Raw genomic sequence first — 18,451 nt, 5'->3', positions numbered from 1 at the left:
TTAGATCTTGTTAGCATATGTGCAGTCCTGTGGATGGTTTAAATGTGGTTATATGTACCCAGACATATATTGCTGTATGCTCTGGGTGGTGGGTTTTGTTGTTTTGTTTTTTCTTAAGAGTCACTGGACCAGATTTTTCCTCACACTTGTGTAATCTGATTGACTTCACTGGGGTCAGTCCTGATTTACACTGCTATCAGAGGGTAGGAAAACAGGCCTGTCCTTTATTTTTTGCTGGGATTTTAGACTCTGCTATGGCTTCACTGTATGATCTCCATGACGTAAAGCAGAGGTGGCCAAATATTCTGACAGACATGTGGTCAGAGACAAACACATTCACCTCCAAGAAAAGAGGGAGCCATGGAGCCTAGTTAGGTGAGAAGACAGCACCTCACAGGATCAGGAGATGAAAAGCAGAAAGGAGGAACACCAAAGATTGTCCAAAAAAATGTCATCACCTCTGGTGAAAAAATAATTATCTAAACACTTAACCATCTTTCCAGCCAGATTTTCTCTGTTTCTTGCTCCACTGGGCTTGTTCCTTTGTTTTCCCGCTCCTGTCTGCTCTCATTGTTCCTGTGTTCCGTCTCAGTCTTTGGTTCCTGTATTCCCACGGGCTATCTTTTCTTCTTCTTCTGGCCCTTGATGTTCTCCCTCACCTAACCTTTCTGTTCCTGCATACTCTCTTTTCTTCATTTTCTCAGCTCTTGCCCTTTTAACCGGTGTTCTTCTGCTGCATGAGGGTCCCAATTCTCCTCTTACTTACAGCAGTGAGAATCAAGTGTAATTATGTTGAAGGCAAGGTGTAACACCCATGTAAATGGGTGTTATGAGAGGAGTGCCAGGCTTGTGGCGCTGGATTCCCATTTTTTCCTGATGTTTCTGCTCTTTTCCCATGTCTTTCACCACTCTTTTACTACTAACATTAAAGCACGTTGTGATACAGTGCTAGGGGCCTAGAACTGACCCAGTGCTCCGGTCACTAAAGGTATCAGCTATTTCCCTCCTGGAGTGGAATTAATAGGGGGGATGGATGCTCAATGGCTTAGTTAGACAAGAGACTGACCAGCTAATGAAAGCAATCAACCAATGAGCTGGGAACAGTTAAAAGGACAAGAAAGAAGCACAAGAAAGTGGCAGGCAGAGACCAGGGGATACAGGATTTCAGGATGGGGTGATCTTCCCTTCTCACTCTCCAGAGAGTGGGTTAAGGGTGGGAAGTTTGCTTTCAGTTGTATGTGGCTACACAAGGCTGTACTGGTGAATTGGTGGAAGGGATCTAATAAATAATATGGTGGGGCTTGTGTCTACCCTGGTTTGTGGTGATTCAAAGAGTGGAGAAGGCAGCTTGTTACCTATGTGTGGAGTAGATATTTGAGTAGGAGAAAATCTGTTTGCCCAACCTCCATGACTATTAACATGGCCAGCAACAACAGTGGGGTAGCTACAACACAAAGGGACTGAGTGGGTGTGCCAGAAAAGCTCTTTTGCTCCCCTCACCTATGCTGATTTGGCCCCAAGACAGTAGTTTGGACATCCCTGATCTAAGGCTACTGGTTCCCAAATAACTAACTGGAATCCATTTTCCCTTCCCCCAGCCTTGCACCCAGTGTAACCTCACACATTATTCACTTCCTTTCTCTCCCCCCATTGTTACATTCACATTTTCTAGTCTCCTTTATACAAGGTCCTATGAAAATACCATGCTGCACTTCATTACATTTAGTTAACTGTAAAATAATAAAAAAGTCCTATAAGATTTGAAGATATTTTTAAGCAAATTTAAATATAGGGCTCTTCATCTAGCTATCATTGCAGTCATATAAATGAAGCAAATTAATTTTAATGCTCCAAGGTACTGATTCTGTGTCACCATGGCTGACAGGATCCAACCAGACTTTATGAGATGGCATTTGACTTTATGGAAGTGAGCATTATGCACGCATTTACAATTTTACAGGGACTTTAAGCTGTCATGCTGAAAAATGTTTATAAAACATTAATCAAAAGGTGCCTCTTTAATACAATGCATTGTCTGAAAGATGTTAGAAGGCACATATTGTAAATGGATTCTTTTTCTGACTAAAGTAATTTCTACCAAAAGCATTTCCCCACTGCTATACAAGTACACAGTGTGGATAGATAAAGAGCACTTTCTCAGCACATTACTACCTGATCCAAACACTTGGGAAATCACTAATGTACAGCATGCCATATTTCCATGTCACACATGACACATTTGTCTAAAATTACCCAACAGAGTTTGACATTGCAGCATATTCCATAGCGGAGCTTTCAACTGACATCTGCCAAGTAAGAACTTCAAGTAAGAGCTTTCTTCTTCTAACAAGCAAGTAAGAGTTTTCTTTTATCCTATACCCATGATGGAGAGGATAAAACAGTAAGTACTGGAGCTCAGTTTTTCTATTTTAATGTGTTTATTTTATGCTCCCTGAATTTGGAAGCTTCCTCATAGCAGCGTTTCATCACTTGCTGTTTTCTAAAGTACTGCTGTGATTTGAGAGAACTTAATATAACATTTTATTGCTACCAAAATACAGGCTATTATCCTTCACCCCCAAACCCGAATTATTGCTAGCCGCTATACTTATTTACTTTATTGTTCAGTTTTTTCCCCTTAAATGTCTCTATACCAAACCATTTATCCTAAAATTTTATCACTTATATTACTGAACCACATTCCAAATCACTTGTGCATTGCACATATGAGAAATTGCAGTATTTTTACTCGGAGAAACATATCGGGAACAACATAAAGAGAATATCACTGAAAGTATGGACACACAAGCCATTCAGAAGATCAGAGGAAAAAGTAAATATCACCAAAGCAATGACAATAATTAGAATACAGTCCTTGGTCTGTGGATTTGTAATATTCTATTCTACTTGTCAATACATTTCTAGTGAGTCAATTACCACGGTATCAAAGTGTCATATACAAGAAATAAGACATTATAGAGTTACGAATAATAGTGTCTCTGCCCCTTTCCAAGGTATACTGTCTTTCTGCAGGATCACTTTGGAAGTTGATTACAAAAGGAGGAATGCCAGGACATTTAGCAGCCTTCTTTATGAAGGAAATACCTGTTCAGAGAGGTGAGTCTTGTATTTGGATCTGTCTGAGACAGGGAAGACACCAGCGCAGTTCGATTGCCAGTAGCAGGGAGTTTCATAAGATCCCGCCACTAAGAACACACTGCCAAACAGCCTCTGAGAATTCCCCTAATGGTTTTGCCAGCCACATCTTCCCTGCTATGGCAGTATTCTCAAAGGGGTGCAGAAAGGTAGTCATGGACATGAGTAGGTTCTAACCTATTTAGGATTTAGAAGTTGAGAACAAAGCTGTTAAAGCAGACAAGGACTTGGATGGGGAGCTGCTGTTGAGCACAGTGTACTGGTGATGTAGTGAGATCAATCTGTCTTGTTCAGAGGAGATGTTGCATGTTGTACAAGATGGAGCTTTCATGTTTATCCTAGACAGAACACACTAATAGTTTAGCTTTGAGGTGACACAGGACATATTACTATGGCTAGGTCTGTGTCCTCAAGGAAGGAACACAACTTCTGGTTAGCTGTAGATTGAAGAAGGGGTTTCTGGCCACTGTTTTTTAAAACTCTGAAACTGCACACCATTTTGATTTATTCATTATGTGGCATATGCAATGCATTCAAGCCAAGCCACACCATTTTTATCAACAATGTTCAGCGCATGAAGACCTCCAGGAAGTTAAGTCATTTTGCATTCCTCAAGAATGTGTGTCATGGTTTGTGCCTGCTCACACTGACATAGTGGACTGTCTCTTAAACCCCTGAAATTCTGCTGCAGCACAAATTCCATGAATGAAATTGGTTGAGAAGGCTCTACTGCCTTCATGGTAAATCAAACCTGGGTTGATGTTGAGTCAGAGACAAGATAATTATTTGTCACTTTCTCTGCAGACCATGAAGCTCGCCACGCATCCTCTACCATAAATCCCTCACCCGGTAAACTTAGCCACAATGGATGCCGTGAGGGCAGACATGTGGTGGATCAATGAAGTCTCTAATTAATGGTAGATGTGGCATATCATGCAATTTTGTCATAAGCTTTGCTACTCTTTCATCTCTGCGAACACTGGGTGGAGCAATATTGCAGAGAACTAGTAACCACGGTAGAGTAGCTTTAAGTGTGCCTGAAATAATACACTGGGTGGAATTAAGTTGTACATTGATCATCCTTGTGTGAGATGAGCTAGCCCATACTGGAGCGCAGTACTTCGCTGCCGAGTAACAGAAAAGTTACTGAAGTGCATAATGTTTGGGTGTTGGCGCTCGTGTCATTCTGGCCAGTTTTCCAAGCAGGTTGTTGTCTGTTTTGACCTTAGTCACTGTCTTTGTAAAATGATAGCGATATGCGAGAGTCCTATCTAACATAATGCCTAGACCAGGTGTGACTCATTCTTTATTTGCTGACCATTGAAAACTACATTCAGCTCTCTGCCTACTTGTGCATGTTGTAAGAACTGCAAAGAGTTACAAAAGGATCTCTCAAAACTGGGTGACTGCGCAACAAAATGGCAGATTAAATTCAATGTTCATAAATGCAAAGTAACACACATTGGAAAACATAATCCCAACTATACGTATAAAATGATGGGGTCTAAACTGGCTGTTACTACTCAAGAAAGATCCTGGAGTCATTGTGGATAGTTCTCTGAAAACATCCACTCAGTGTGCAGCGGCAGTCAAAAAGCAAACAGAATGTTGGGAATCATTAAGAAAGGGGTAGATAGTAAGGGATAGAAAGTAAGGCTGTGAGTCTGTTATGGAGTCATAACTTTCTGTGACCTCCGTGACTTCTGCAGCGGCTGGTGCTGGCTTAGGGGATGCATGAGCTGGGCATCCCCTGAGCCAGAAGCAGCATCAGTTTGGGTGAGTGGGAGGAGGCTCAGGCTAGGGGCAGGGGCTTGGGGTGTGCAGGGAGGCACTTACTTCAGGGTGGGAGGCTCCCTGGCTCCCACTGGCATGGTCCCACTGCAGCTCCTAGGCAGAGGAGGGACTAGGAGGCTCCGCGCTGCGTGCTGCCCATGCCCACAGGCCCCGCCCCCGTAGTTCCCGTTTGCTGCGGTTCCCGGCCAATAGGAGCTGTGCAGCTAGTGCTTGTGGCAGGAGCAGGGCGTGAAGCCCTCTGGCCCCTCCGCTGCCTAGGAGCTGCAGGGACATGTGGAGCCAGGAAGGGAGCCCCTGCCAGCCCCGCCAACCCTCCCCCCTCAGCACCAGCAGGGGTCCCAGGCCAATTCCTGCAGCACCTGCTGCATGCCTGACCGCCCCCAACAGAGTGCCTGTGGTTTGCTGCCTAAGTTTTATTTAGGGGTATATAGTAAAAGTCATGGAATTTTTGTGAATTTTTGTTTACTGCCTGTGACCTGTCCATGACTTGTACTAAAAATACCAGTGACTAAAATGTAGCCTTAATAGGACAGAAAATATCATATAAATATCTATATAAATCTATGGTATGCCCACATCTTGAATACTGTGTGCACATGCAGTCGCCCCAACTCAAACAGGATATATTGGAATTGGAAAAGGTTCAGAAAAGGGCAACAAAAATGGCTAGGGGTAGGGAGCGTCTGCCATATGAGAGATTAATAAAATTGGGACTTTTCAGCTTGCAAAAGAGATGACTAAGGGGGGATATGCTAGAGGTCTATAAAATCATGACTGGTGTGAAAGAAAGTAAATAAGAAAGTGTTATTTACTCCTTCTCATAACACAAAAACTAGGGGTCACCAAATGAAATTAATAGGCAGCAGGTTTAAAACAAACAAAAGGAAGTATTTCTTCACACAAGGCACAGTCAACCTATGGAACTCTTTGCCAGAGGATGTTGTGAAGGCCAAGACTATAACAGGGTTCAAAAAAGAACTAGATAAATTAATGGAGGATAGGTCCATCAATGGCTATTAGCCAGGATGGGAAAAGATGGTGTCCCTAGCCTCTGCTTGCTAGAAGCTGGGAATAGATGACAGGGGATGGATCACTTGATTACCTGTTCTGTTCATTCCCTCTGGGCACCTGGCACTGGCCAGTGTCAGAAGACAGAAGACTGGGCTAGATGGACCTTTGGTCTGATCCAGTATGGCCGTTCTTATGTTCCATCAACAACGCCCAGGTTTGTAGCCTGATCAACCTAAAAGTATTAACGTGGATGTTTTTCCTCTGCCTACTGGCATAAGAAGAGCCTTCATCTGCGCAATTAGCACTTTTTTGATGCCATATCTACAGCTGAAGTCTGACTAGGAAGAGTCCAGGTGCAGCTGGGGTTATTTTGCCACTGCCTTCTCGATAGCATCTAAATTATGCTGAAAGAATCCCTTGCTTAAAGTATTTTAAGAGGTGAGGAACTGAATACATTTTCAGATTTCAATTCAGGTTTCAACATGGGGAGGAAGGACAAACTGAGGCAGCAGCAAAAGAAAAAAATGCCTAAGGAGGAATTGCACAAAGAAAAGGTGAGAGATTAAAGGAGCTTAATGGGACAACATGAGAAAGTCACAAACAGGGGACAGTCCTTCAGATGGAAGTTTTGGCAGGCCTGCATTTATCCAAATGAACAAAAACACTTTACTTTCATGCTGTGCATTGAAGAAAGGACAATGGCCTAGATTCACAAAGATACTCAGGAGTCATGACACTGAGCATTGAGGCACCTAACTTATGTGCCTGGAAAATCACAGGAACAACACTCTGATCCACAAAGCCTGAGTTAATGCCTAAATGGGGAGATAGTCACAAAAGCCAACATACTAGGTGGTTTTCCTGTTGAAATCCCTTCTCCTCATCAGTTGCAGGGGGAATTTGAACGGGGGGTCTTTCACATCCCAGTTGAATACCCTAACCACTGGGCTAAAAGTTGTGAGGGAAGTCCTCTCTCTCTCCCTCCTCTCCCATTACCCTCGCTGTCTTGTGTGAACCTGCTTGAGGGGCCTGGTCTGATAGGTGTGCGAAGAGCCAGATCAGGCCCCACACAAGTTACACAGGTGAATTTTTGTCCTCTTGGTTTGTGAATTGCTCTGGGATTTAGGTGGGAGATATGTGACCAAAGTTGAGGCCAGAGGCAGAAACAAAAGAGCAGAGAGAACTTTTTACTGCAAAAACATAGGTGCTGAGTGCGTTTAGGCACCCACAGGATTCAGCAGAAGTTTTGTGACTAGCAGTGGAGCCTAAAGCTGGGACTTTGGTGCCTAAGAACCTTTGTGAATCTAGGCCAATGACACTAGAGCATTCAAAATAGAGCTCACACGGCTCTAGCATGAGATTGGGTGCCTGTTACTGCCTTTGGGAGCACAGCACTACTGGGATACAGATGAATCGCTGAGTACCCTGTCAACATATTACATTGGCCCCAAAGTTACCTGGGGAGGCAGGAGAATCACTTTTTGAAATTCAGTCCTGTCTGTGTGAGATTCATACTGGCTGCAAGAGATTCAATGGGTCTTTGATACACTGGCCTGGTCTACACTACGCGTTTAAACCAATTTCAGTAGTGTTAAACCGATTTAACCCTGCACCCGTCCACACAACGAGGCCCTTTATATCGATATAAAGGGCTCTTTAAACCGGTTTCTGTACTCCTCCCTGACGAGAGGAGTAGCGCTGAAATCGGTATTGCCACCTCGGATTAGGGTTAGTGTGGCTGCAAAGCGATGGTATTGGCCTCCGGGCGGTATCCCACAGTGCACCACTGTGATCGCTCTGGGAAGCAATCTGAACTCAGATGCACTGGCCAGGTAGACAGGAAAAGCCCCGCGAACTTTTGAATTTCATTTCCTATTTGGCCAGTGTGGAGAGCTCAGCACAGGTGACCACTCAGAGCTCCTCAGCACAGGTAACGATGCAGTCTCCTGAGAATCGAAAAAGAGCTCCAGCATGGACCGCACGGGAGTTACTGGATCTGATCGCTGTATGGGGAGAGGATTCCGTGCTAACAGAACTCCGCTCCAAAAGACAAAATGAAAAAACATTTGAAAAAATTTCCAAGGCCATGATGCAGAGGCCACACCAGGGACTCAGTGCAGTGCAGAGTGAAAGTTAAGGAGCTCAGACAAGCCTACCAGAAAACCAAAGAAGCAAACGGAAGGTCCGGGGCAGGGCCGAAAACATGCCACTTCTACGCTGAGCTGCATGCAATTCTAGGGGGGTCCGCCACCGCTACCCCACCCCTGTTCGTGGATTCCGAGGTGGGGGTTGTAATCTCAACCATGCCTGAGGATTCTGCGGACGGGGAAGATGAGGAGGAGGAAGAGGAGGACGAGCTTGCAGAGAGCACACAGCACTCCGTTAGCCCCAGCAGCCAGGAGCTTTTTCTCACCCAGACGGAATTACCCTCCCAGCCCTCCCAAGCCAGTAGCCCAGACAATGAAGCCATGGAAGCGACCTCTGGTGAGTGTATCTGTGTAAATATAAAACATGGTTTAAAAGCAAGCTTTTTTAATGATTAATTTGCCCTGAGGACTTGGGATGCATTCGCGGCCAGTACAGTTATTGGAAAAGTCTGTTAACATGTCTGGGGATGGAGTGGAAATCCTCCAGGGACATCTCCATGAAGCTCTCCTAGAGGTACTCCAAAAGCCTTTGCAGAAGGTTTCTGGGCAGGGCAGCCTTATTCTGTCCTCCATGGTAGGACACTTGACCGTGCCATGCATGTAGCAAGTAATCTGGTATCACTGCATGACAAAACCTAGCTGCGTATGGTCCCGGTGATTGCTGGCATTCAAGCAACGTCCGTTCTTTATCTCGCTGTGTTATCCTCAGGAGAGTGATATTGTTCATGGTAACCTGGTTGAAATTACGGAATTTAATTAAGGGGACAGAGATGGCCATTCCTAGTGGGCTGTTTGCCTGTTGCTTAAAAGAAATCCTTCCTTGCAGGTAGCCAAGCGGCGGGGGGGGGGGGGGGAATGGCACTAAGCTTTTTTATGTTTGGCTAGCAGGGATCTTCCCTGCTACTAGCCACGTGGTGGCGGGGGAAGGGGGGTGTTTAGCAGTGATCTTCCATGATACCTGCCACGCGGTGGGGGGAGGGGTAAAGTGATCATCGCAGAGAATTGGAGGGCGGGGGTGGTGCTGCTGCATGTTAACAGGAAAGAAGCAGCACTGAATGGGATTTGTTTGGTATTTGGGAAAGGAGGGCACTGTGTATATGAAGGCTGCAGAAGCCGAAAGATAATGGCTTCCCATGGCCGCATGCAAGCTGAATTCTGCTGCCCGGACCTGCATCTGTGAGATCTCTAACACCAGAGCCGCAGGCACTCAATATTAAGATGCAAAATGCGACCTTATAGTGAAATCACATGTGCTATGTAAGGTGAATAGTGTTGTTCACCGTGAAGAGTATAACCATTGTTCTGTAAAATGTATCTTTTTAAATACTCCTCTCCCTTTTTTCCCCACCCTCATTGCAGCTGCAAATTTTTCAAGCCTCTCTACTCCATCCCGAAGGCTATCTCAGATAAGGCGGCGGAAAAAAAAGAGGAGAGATGAAATGTTCTCAGAAATCATGGAAGTGACCCACAATGAAAGAGCTCATCTGAATGAGTGGAAGGACGTGGTATCAAATGACAGGAAAGATGCCAGTGACCGTGAGGACAGGAGGGACACTCGAGATGAGAGGTGGCAGCAGGAAGATCAAAGGTGTAGGCAGGAAGATCAGCGGTGGCGGGATGCAATGCTGGGGCTGCTGCGTGATCAAACTGATATCCTCCGAAGTCTGGTGGAGCTTCAGGAACAGCAACAGGGTCACAGAGTGCTGCTGCAGCCCCTGTGTAACCAGCCTCACCATGTTCCATACCCTCCTCACCCAGACGTGTAAGAATGCGTGCGGGGAGGCTCCGTGCACCCGCCTACTCCACCCCCGTGGACAGCCCAACCAAAAGGCTGTTATTAATTTGAAAAATTTTTAGTGGCCTTTTCCTTCCTTCCTATCCTCCTCCCAAACCACACCCGGGCTACCTTGTCAGTTCTCTCCCTCTTTTTATAATGACTTAATAAAGAATACATGATTTTTAAACGACAGTGAATGTATTTGCTTAAGCAAGCTGTAATCGAAGGGGGAGGGTGGGATGCTTACAGGGAATGAGTCAATCAAGAGGGGGGGGGTCATGAAGGGGAAACAAACACAGCAGTCACACCGTACCCTGGTCTGTGATGAAACTCATTTTCAAAGCTTCTCTGGTGTGCACCGCTTCCTGGTGTGCTCTTCTAATCGCCCTGGTGTCTGGCTGCGAGAAATCAGCTGCCAGGTGATTTGCCTTAGCCTCCCACCCCACCATAAAGGTCTCCCCCTTACTCTCACAGAGACTGTAGAGCACACAGCAAGCAGCAATAACAATGGGGACATTGGTTTGGCTGAGGTCTGAGCGAGTCAGTAATGTGCGCCAGCACGCCTTTAAACGGCCAAATGCACATTCTACCACCATTCTGCACTTGCTCAGCCTGTAGTTGAACAACTCCTGACTACTGTCCAGAGTGCCTGTGTATGGCTTCATGAGCCATGGCATCAAGGGGTAGGCTGGGTCACCCAGGATAACTACAAGCATTTCAACATCCTCAACTGTTATTTTCTGGTCTGGGAAGTAATTCCCTTGCTGCAGCCGTTTAAACAGAATAGTGTTCCTGAAGACGCGAGCGTCATGAACCCTTCCTGGCCATCCCACGTGGATGTTGGTGAAACGTCCCTTGTGATCCACCAGTGCTTGCAGCACCATTGAAAAGTACCCCTTGTGGTTTACATACTGGGTGCCCTGGTGCTCCGGTGCCAAGATAGGGATATGGGTTCCATCTATCGCCACCCACAGTTAGGGAATCCCATTGCAGCAAAGCCATCCACTATGACTTGCACATTTCCCAGAGTCACAACCTTTCGTAGCAGCAGCTTAATGATTGCTTTGGCTATTTGCATCACAGCAGCCCCCACAGTAGATATTCCCACTCCAAATAGATTCCCGACTGACCGGTGCTCTGGCGTTGCAAGCTTCCAGAGGGCTACTGCCACTCACTTCTCAACTGTGAGGGCTGCTCTCATCTTGGTATTCTGGCATTTCAGGGCAGGGGAAAGCAAGTCATAAAGTTCCATGAAACTGCCCTTATGCATGCGAAAGTTTCTCAGCCACTGCGAATCGTCCCAAACCTGCAAAACTATGCAGTCCCACCAGTCTGTGCTCGTTTCCTGGGCCCAAAATCGGTGTTAAATGGCTAGAACCTCCCCCATTACCAGCATGATCTCCAAAGTGCAGGGGCCTGCGGTTTGAGAGAATTCTGTGTCCATGTCCTCATCACTCTCGTCGCCGCACTGCCGTAGCCGTTGCCTCCTCGCCTGCCTTTGCAGGTCCTGGTTCAGCATAGACTGCACGAGAATGCGCGAGGTGTTTACAACGTCCACGATTGCGGTCTTGATCTGAGCAGGGTCCATGCTTGCTGTGCTATGGCGTTTGCACAGTTCACCCAGGAAAAAAGGCGTGAAATGGTTGTCTGCCGCTTTCATGGAGGGAGGGGTGAGGTTGTACCCAGAACCACCTGCGACAATGTTTTTTGCCCCATCAGGCACAGGGATCTCAACCCAGAATTCCAAGGGGTGGGGGAGACTGCGGGAACTATGGGATAGCTACGGGATCGTTACCCACAGTGCAACGCTCCGGAAATCGACGCTAGTCTTGGTACATGGACGCACACTGCCGAATTAATGGGCTTAGTGTGGCCGCGTGCACTCGACTTTATACAATCTGTTTTACAAAACCGGTTTATGTAAAATCGGAATAATCCCGTAGTGTAGACGTACCCATATAAAGGTGAAGGAAGAGAAGGAAGATTAATGAAGAATGAGACAGATATTTCTTTTGTCACTAACACTAAAGGAAAAGATGGAGAAAAGCTAGTGCCCTAGGCATGCTTTTACTAATTTTAGTTTTTAGTTGTTCAGGTCACTGGTTCACCATGTTCACATTACCACAGAAATTAGACTCTGCAATGTAAAATGTAGCTACCAAGAATCAGTACATCTTTGACCATCAAAGATTTAAGTAAATAAGAATGTAAAAGCGGATAGAGAGAATGTGCTGTTTGATCTATTTATGGTTTTTCAACGGGTGTTTTCAGATTGGAAGTGATGTTTAATGAATGACTTGAGCAATCTTACCAAATGCTAACAATGAAACATTAATCATCAACAACTGAAGACTGTTCCTTTAGACTCAGGAACACCTTAGCTCATCTGACAATGCTGTAGTAGTAATTAACTAACAGGTCATTCAAGAATGAATCAAACCAACATAAATTTTATTTTAAAACGCTAGCTTATCTCTACAATGGGACCTAGGTACATGCATGGCAATGGTGTAGCTGCTCTTGGTCTACTTCAGAGACGTTTTACTGCCTGTATATCAAGTCATAGTTCAAACAGACAATACATTCAGTGCACACTCAGAGGTTTGTCTTGTACTTCATTACTAACATGAAAGCTATTGAGATTTGTGTACTCAGTGACTGCAGAAACACCCTTTTTTGTCTATATTTCTAGTATACTTTTATGGAACAGAGCCACGTCAGTGCCTCAGATATTATGGTGATAAATGGAAGGATGCACAGAGAGACAGACAATATCCTACAGATTGAAAGTTTTATTAATTTGCTGTTCCCTTGAACACAATTATTCTCTTCAGCACAGCAGATGCCAGGATCTGTGAAGGCATCAAAGTTTTGGCTAAGTGAATTTCATTTAATATATTAAAATAGACATTATGGAAATACTTATACATTATTCCTATTGTATTTGAGTGCATGCAAGAAATGAAACCCACAGTGATTCCCTCCTTATGCATCAAGGCAAGCGAAAACAAGGCAAGCTTAAACTAAACATCTTCTTCTCTCCCTCCTTCCTTTTACTGTTTTTAGGCCATGGAAATGCCAGATATCAGAATCTGAAAACACTGGCCACAACTTTTCAGCTTTTTTTGGAGAACAAAGGATAAGATTTACTTTCCCCATCACTTGGAGCCAACAGTCCTCTATTCATCTATCTAGGACTATAACAGGGTTTAAAAGAGAACTGGATAAATTCATGGAGTTAAGTCCATTAATGGCTATTAGCCAGGATGGGTAAGGAATGGTGTCCCTAGCCTCTGTTTGTCAGAGCGTGGAGATGGATGGCAGGAGAGAGATCACTTGATCATTACCTGTTCGGTTCACTGCCTCCGGGGCACCTGGCATTGGCAACTGTTGACAGACAGGATACTGAGCCATTCTTATGTTCTTATCCACAGGAGAGAGAATTAATGTCCTATGTCTATTTTTCACACTAAAATGCAGAGAATTAGGATGGTGGTGGGAGTTGTGCAACCTGCAGTTCTGAAGTTATCCCTTTCCAAGCTCCCAGCAACTCCCCTTGTAACAGGGCCACTACTTTTTCAAAGTGTGTTGTTTTTTTTAAAATCCTTGCATCCACAGTTCCAGAAGCATCTGAAGCCAGCAGCTGGGACTGGCTACCAGACAGTGCATTGAGAGCAGCACATGTAGATGTGATACTCCCACAGAGACTCAACGACATCTTCAACACTCTTTACTATAGGTGACATTTGTAGCCTCTGCACACTTGGGATAAAGGGCTCTTGAGTCATGTCCAAACTTGGATCTCCCCAAGGGTAACTTGTCAGCTAACTGCTGAGTATAAGGTAGTTTCTTAAAGTAGATAAATTAACTTTAACCATTTTGGTGGAGAGAGAGACAGTTGGGAAGGCTCTTGTGTCATAATCATTTTACAGCTGGGTGTTTGTAGCATTTTTTTATTATTATAAAGCGGTATGAGCTTGCTGTCATTAAAAACCTACAATCTGGTTTTAGTGTCTGATCCAATTAAGTGTACATCTGGCAAGACACGCAACCAAATAAATAATTGGAGAGGTGCAACTCTGAAATGACAATTGTTATTCATCGATCTCTTTCTGCAAGTCGAGATTGAGAGATGTAAACTTCAAGTGAATGAGATCTCCTGGGTGAGATTCTTCAGTTCAAACACAGTAAACAACTGTTGTTCTCTGATGCACATTTTAGTACTGCTGGAGGCAAACTTTCTAAATATTAATAAAAAACCTACTACTGGCAGAGTGTACAGATGAATAGGAAGCACTGGGAAACAAGCCCCAGTGCTGGATGTCTTGCTCACATTCAAAGGCTAATCAAAAAGCATATGTTTCAGGGCTAATAAGAAGGGAAAGTCCCAAATTTCCTATAAAGTTACCCTTTTAGAATCATAAGAGAGATGAAAATTCAGTAAACAGAAACACAGGAGGCATACGATACCATGAATCTCATGCCAAACACAATAGAAAAGCACGTGCTGTGTCCAAGTGCCACTAAGACTCATTTAAACTCTGAAATTTCTTTCTTTGAGGTTGATCTACTAGCAGATTATCTTCCTGAATATACCCCCTCACTGTAGCCCCTTTGTGCTGCTCTGGTGGTGAAAAGAGGCCATAAAGCTCACAAAACTAAGTGATTGGGCAACAAAATGGCAAATGAAATTTAATGTGGATAAATGTAAAGTAATGCACATTGGAAAAAATAACCCCAACTATATATACACAATATGATGGGGGCTAATTTAGCTACAACGAGTCAGGAAAAAGATCTTGGCGTCATCGTGGATAGTTCTCTGAAGATGTCCACGCAGTGTTCAGAGGCGGTCAAAAAAGTAAACAAGATGTTAGGAATCATTAAAAAGGGGATAGAGAATAAGACTGAGAATATATTATTGCCCTTATATAAATCCATGGTACGCCCACATCTCGAATACTGTGTACAGATGTGGTCTCCTCATATCTAGCACTAGAAAAGGTTCAGAAAAGGGCAACTAAAATGATTAGGGCTTTGGAGAGGTTCCCATACGAGGAAAGATTAAAGAGGCTAGGCCTCTTCAGCTTGGAAAAGAGAAGACTAAAAGGGGATATGATAGAGGTATATAAAATCATGAGTGATGTTGAGAAAGTGGATAAGGAAAAGTTATTTATTTATTCCCATAATACAAGAACTAGGGGTCACCAAATGAAATTAATAGGTAGCAGGTTTAAAACAAATAAAAGGAAATTCTTCTTCACACAGCGCACAGTCAACTTGTGGAACTCCTTACCTGAGGAGGTTGTCAAGGCTGGGACTATAACAATGTTTAAAAGGGAACTGGATAAATTCATGGTGGCTAAGTCCATAAATGACTATTAGCCAGGAAGGGTAAAAAATGGTGTCCCTCGCCTCTGTTCATCAGAGGATGGAGATGGATGGCAAGAGAGAGTTCACTTGATCATTGCCTGTTAGCTTCACTCCCTCTGGGGCACCTGGCATTGGCCACTGTCGGTAGACAGATACTGGACTAGATGGACCTTTGGTCTGACCCGGTATGGCTGTTCTTATGTTCTTAAAAAGCCTAATGCATGGTGTTGTGGCTAAACTGCCTGCCATCCCTTGGGGATTACCCCTTCTGGGTGAGTAGGAATGCTGTACACCCCTGCAAACTGCCAGCTCTGTTTGGGGAGTGGGGGAGAGAGGGCGCAGAGGCTTATGTAGGAGGAAAACATTTAAGCTATCTCCATCCCAGAAGTCTTGAAAATGGATTTGGTTTTTGTCTGTGTCCCCAGTGGAGTGACATCTTTAAAACATTGGCAAGTCCTGATCATCAAGTTCAGCCTCCCCTCAGAGTTTAGCAAGAAAGGAAGGTGGTGACTGGTTAGGGCATAACAATGACTTGATAAATAATATTGTATCTCAAGCACATGTTTGGTAGGGGCACAAACGAGCAAGGGTAGGAGGGTGAAGCAAGTATGCAGCCAGTCCTAGAGAACTGACCAGCCATGCAAGGAGGCCTACATGGATTCTGGTTAGACTAGATAGCTCTTTCCTTCCTTAGAAATAGTTTCAAGTTTTTAGGAAAAGACTAAAGGGCTTGTTGGTCAGCCAGCCATGGAAAGGGAGAACAGTCTATGAAAGGAGCATCAAAAAGGGAGTAACTTTCTTTGGCTTCTTGGTTCTGCTTTCAGCTACAGCAATGTAGCTTGGGAATAATTTCAATGACTTTAAATGACAACAACAGAACTGTTTACAGGTAGTGGGAACTTCTGTACATGAACTGGGATCCTAGTACTGTCCTCTTGTACCAGGCTGTCCTTTCTAACTCATGCATCGTTAGCGTCTCCAGGCCTAATCTTCTAAAATAAGTGCCACTTACTGGGAAGGCAGAAAGCCCTCCCAATCACCCTGCAAGTGGCAAGGGGGGAGAGACAAAAGAACTTCAAGAAACAAACTTTAACACTGACCACAGGAATACAGATTTGAACTTGAAGAACAGTAGGCACTTTATCCTTGGTACCAGCTCTTCATAGTAGTTTGCTCTCACAATACCCATTAGAAGGCCAGGAGATTTCTTATGCAGGCACAGTAAGGAGGACAGAGTGGGGAATGAGAGGGCTACAGTAATAGCCCTTGTGAGACTTCATATCTTTCAAGGAATTCAAAAGCAAAAATGGATTCAATGGGACCCCTATGATTTTAAAAATTTTGGTGGAAGTTAGGAGTACACCTTGGTCCAGATACAGCCTTCTGCCATCTGTTCCTTCAAATGTCATCCCCTACCAACAAGAATAATCTCTCGCTTATGCAGGTAGGTCACTTTTACCTAGATCCCTTTCTCAATCAGGTTAGATAAAAAGGAGATATAAAACTAAATATCAGCAGCAAGTGGATGATTATGCAGCCAAAAATGTTGCCTCTTAGTCTTCATATAAATATTGACCAAAAGGGATTACATGATGGATCCTCCATAACCTCACACATGAAGGCCTTCAGAGAACATCAGCAATTGCACAGTATTACCCTTTGGGAACTCTATGCGAAAAGTCAATGGAATCACTCATATCCTTAAAATTAGGCACATGCCTTATTACCTTGCTGAATCAGGGCCACAGAGCGCAAACTTGAAGTCACTGGGAACAGAGGGCATTCAGCACCATGCAAGAAATGCTCATTATTCCTGCAGATTCAACTCCATATTTACTGGGTCTGCAATGGTTGACTATACAAATTAACTCTGGGCTGAAATTTGGCAAGATTTCTGGTTTCACTGTGTTTCTTTTCTCTTATGCAGTAATTAAAAGAAACCTTATTTTATTACAGCCTGTAATCTGTAATGTGAATCCAATCTTTTTTTGCCTTTTTATATTTAAAGCAGCTAGTTCTCATTGTCATAAAATAGGCAAATGCAGCAGCACGCTACCTTGTTTTTAAATGGTCTAAACATAGATTGTCCACTCTTCAGTGAAGCAATAAAACAGTGTATCCATTTTTACTAAAAAACAAAAACAAAAAACCTTCAAATGAAATTAAACCACAAACATTTTCAAGTAAAGTTGACCAAAATAAATAAATATACTGCTTCCTCCTCAGAATATTTATATAAACTGAAAAATTTAATTGAGTATATTTAAGGATCTAAAAAGCCATTGCATTATTGCCATCTAAATGAGAAAATGTATGCCGCATTGAAAACAAAATCCTAATTCCATAAGGGTTTTTTTAACAATCCTTTGTCAATCATATCTGCTATGCTGACGTTTTGCACCTGTGAAAGCCAGAGTAGGTAGCAGCTCTTCATTTTCTGCTGGATAAAATACATAGCGCTTGTAGTTATTCAACTATTATGAAGGATTAAATTAAAAACTGAATTACTGGCGAGTCTGCATTTTAATTTTTTAAGTGGTGACCTGTAGCTGGTAATTCCCTATCTACAAAAGATACAATAATTTCCTACACTAGCCAGAGACTATGTACAAGTGCAGGCAACAAAGCCTGCAGTATTGTTTTAGATGAACCATACTGATCGCTCTGTACTTCCTTCAGGCCTCCTCTTTCTTGCTGAACGAACTCCAGGGAATGGCATCATGTCGGGCTTTCCAGATGGATTATGTGAAGCCATAGCTCAATGTCATTTTCAATAGCAAGACTCATAATTAAAGGTCAAATAGTCACTTCATCTGCAATCAATCAATAGAAGAAGTACTAATACTAAGTACTAATCAATCATTGGCAAATGCACTAATAAAAGCCATGAATCAAATGTCTGCATGTGTGCGCACTCACATGTACTGTGTATATATGGGGAAAAGAAGAGAAAGAACAAAGTATCATGGAATATGCGAGGATATCACATTTATCTTCACTATTTGTAAGTTTATATCCCTAATCCACTAGTTAAATGAAATAGAAGTAAATATGGTTTTGTGTGCCAATGTGATGTATACTATTTAGAAACCACTGAAAGGACCATTTATATTAAGAAATATTAATCAGTTTATGATACTGAATGAAAAATATAAGGGATCTAGTCAATGTACTTCATCCTTATGCCCTGCAC

At 43.5% G+C, this 18,451-nt stretch overlaps 1 protein-coding gene across 5 annotated transcripts in view; it reads right to left on the bottom strand.

Moving 5' to 3' along the window:
* Positions 1 to 18,451, bottom strand: part of SLC10A7 (solute carrier family 10 member 7) — a 200,968-nt gene that overhangs the window by 12,401 nt on the left and 170,116 nt on the right. The gene's annotated exons all lie outside the window — the stretch shown is intronic.

The sequence above is a fragment of the Gopherus evgoodei genome, chromosome 5 (assembly GCF_007399415.2).
Source record: "Gopherus evgoodei ecotype Sinaloan lineage chromosome 5, rGopEvg1_v1.p, whole genome shotgun sequence".
NCBI classification, from domain to species: Eukaryota; Metazoa; Chordata; order Testudines; family Testudinidae; genus Gopherus; species Gopherus evgoodei.
Note: the sequence above shows the minus strand (reverse complement) of the source record. Positions and strands in the feature narration are given on the sequence as shown.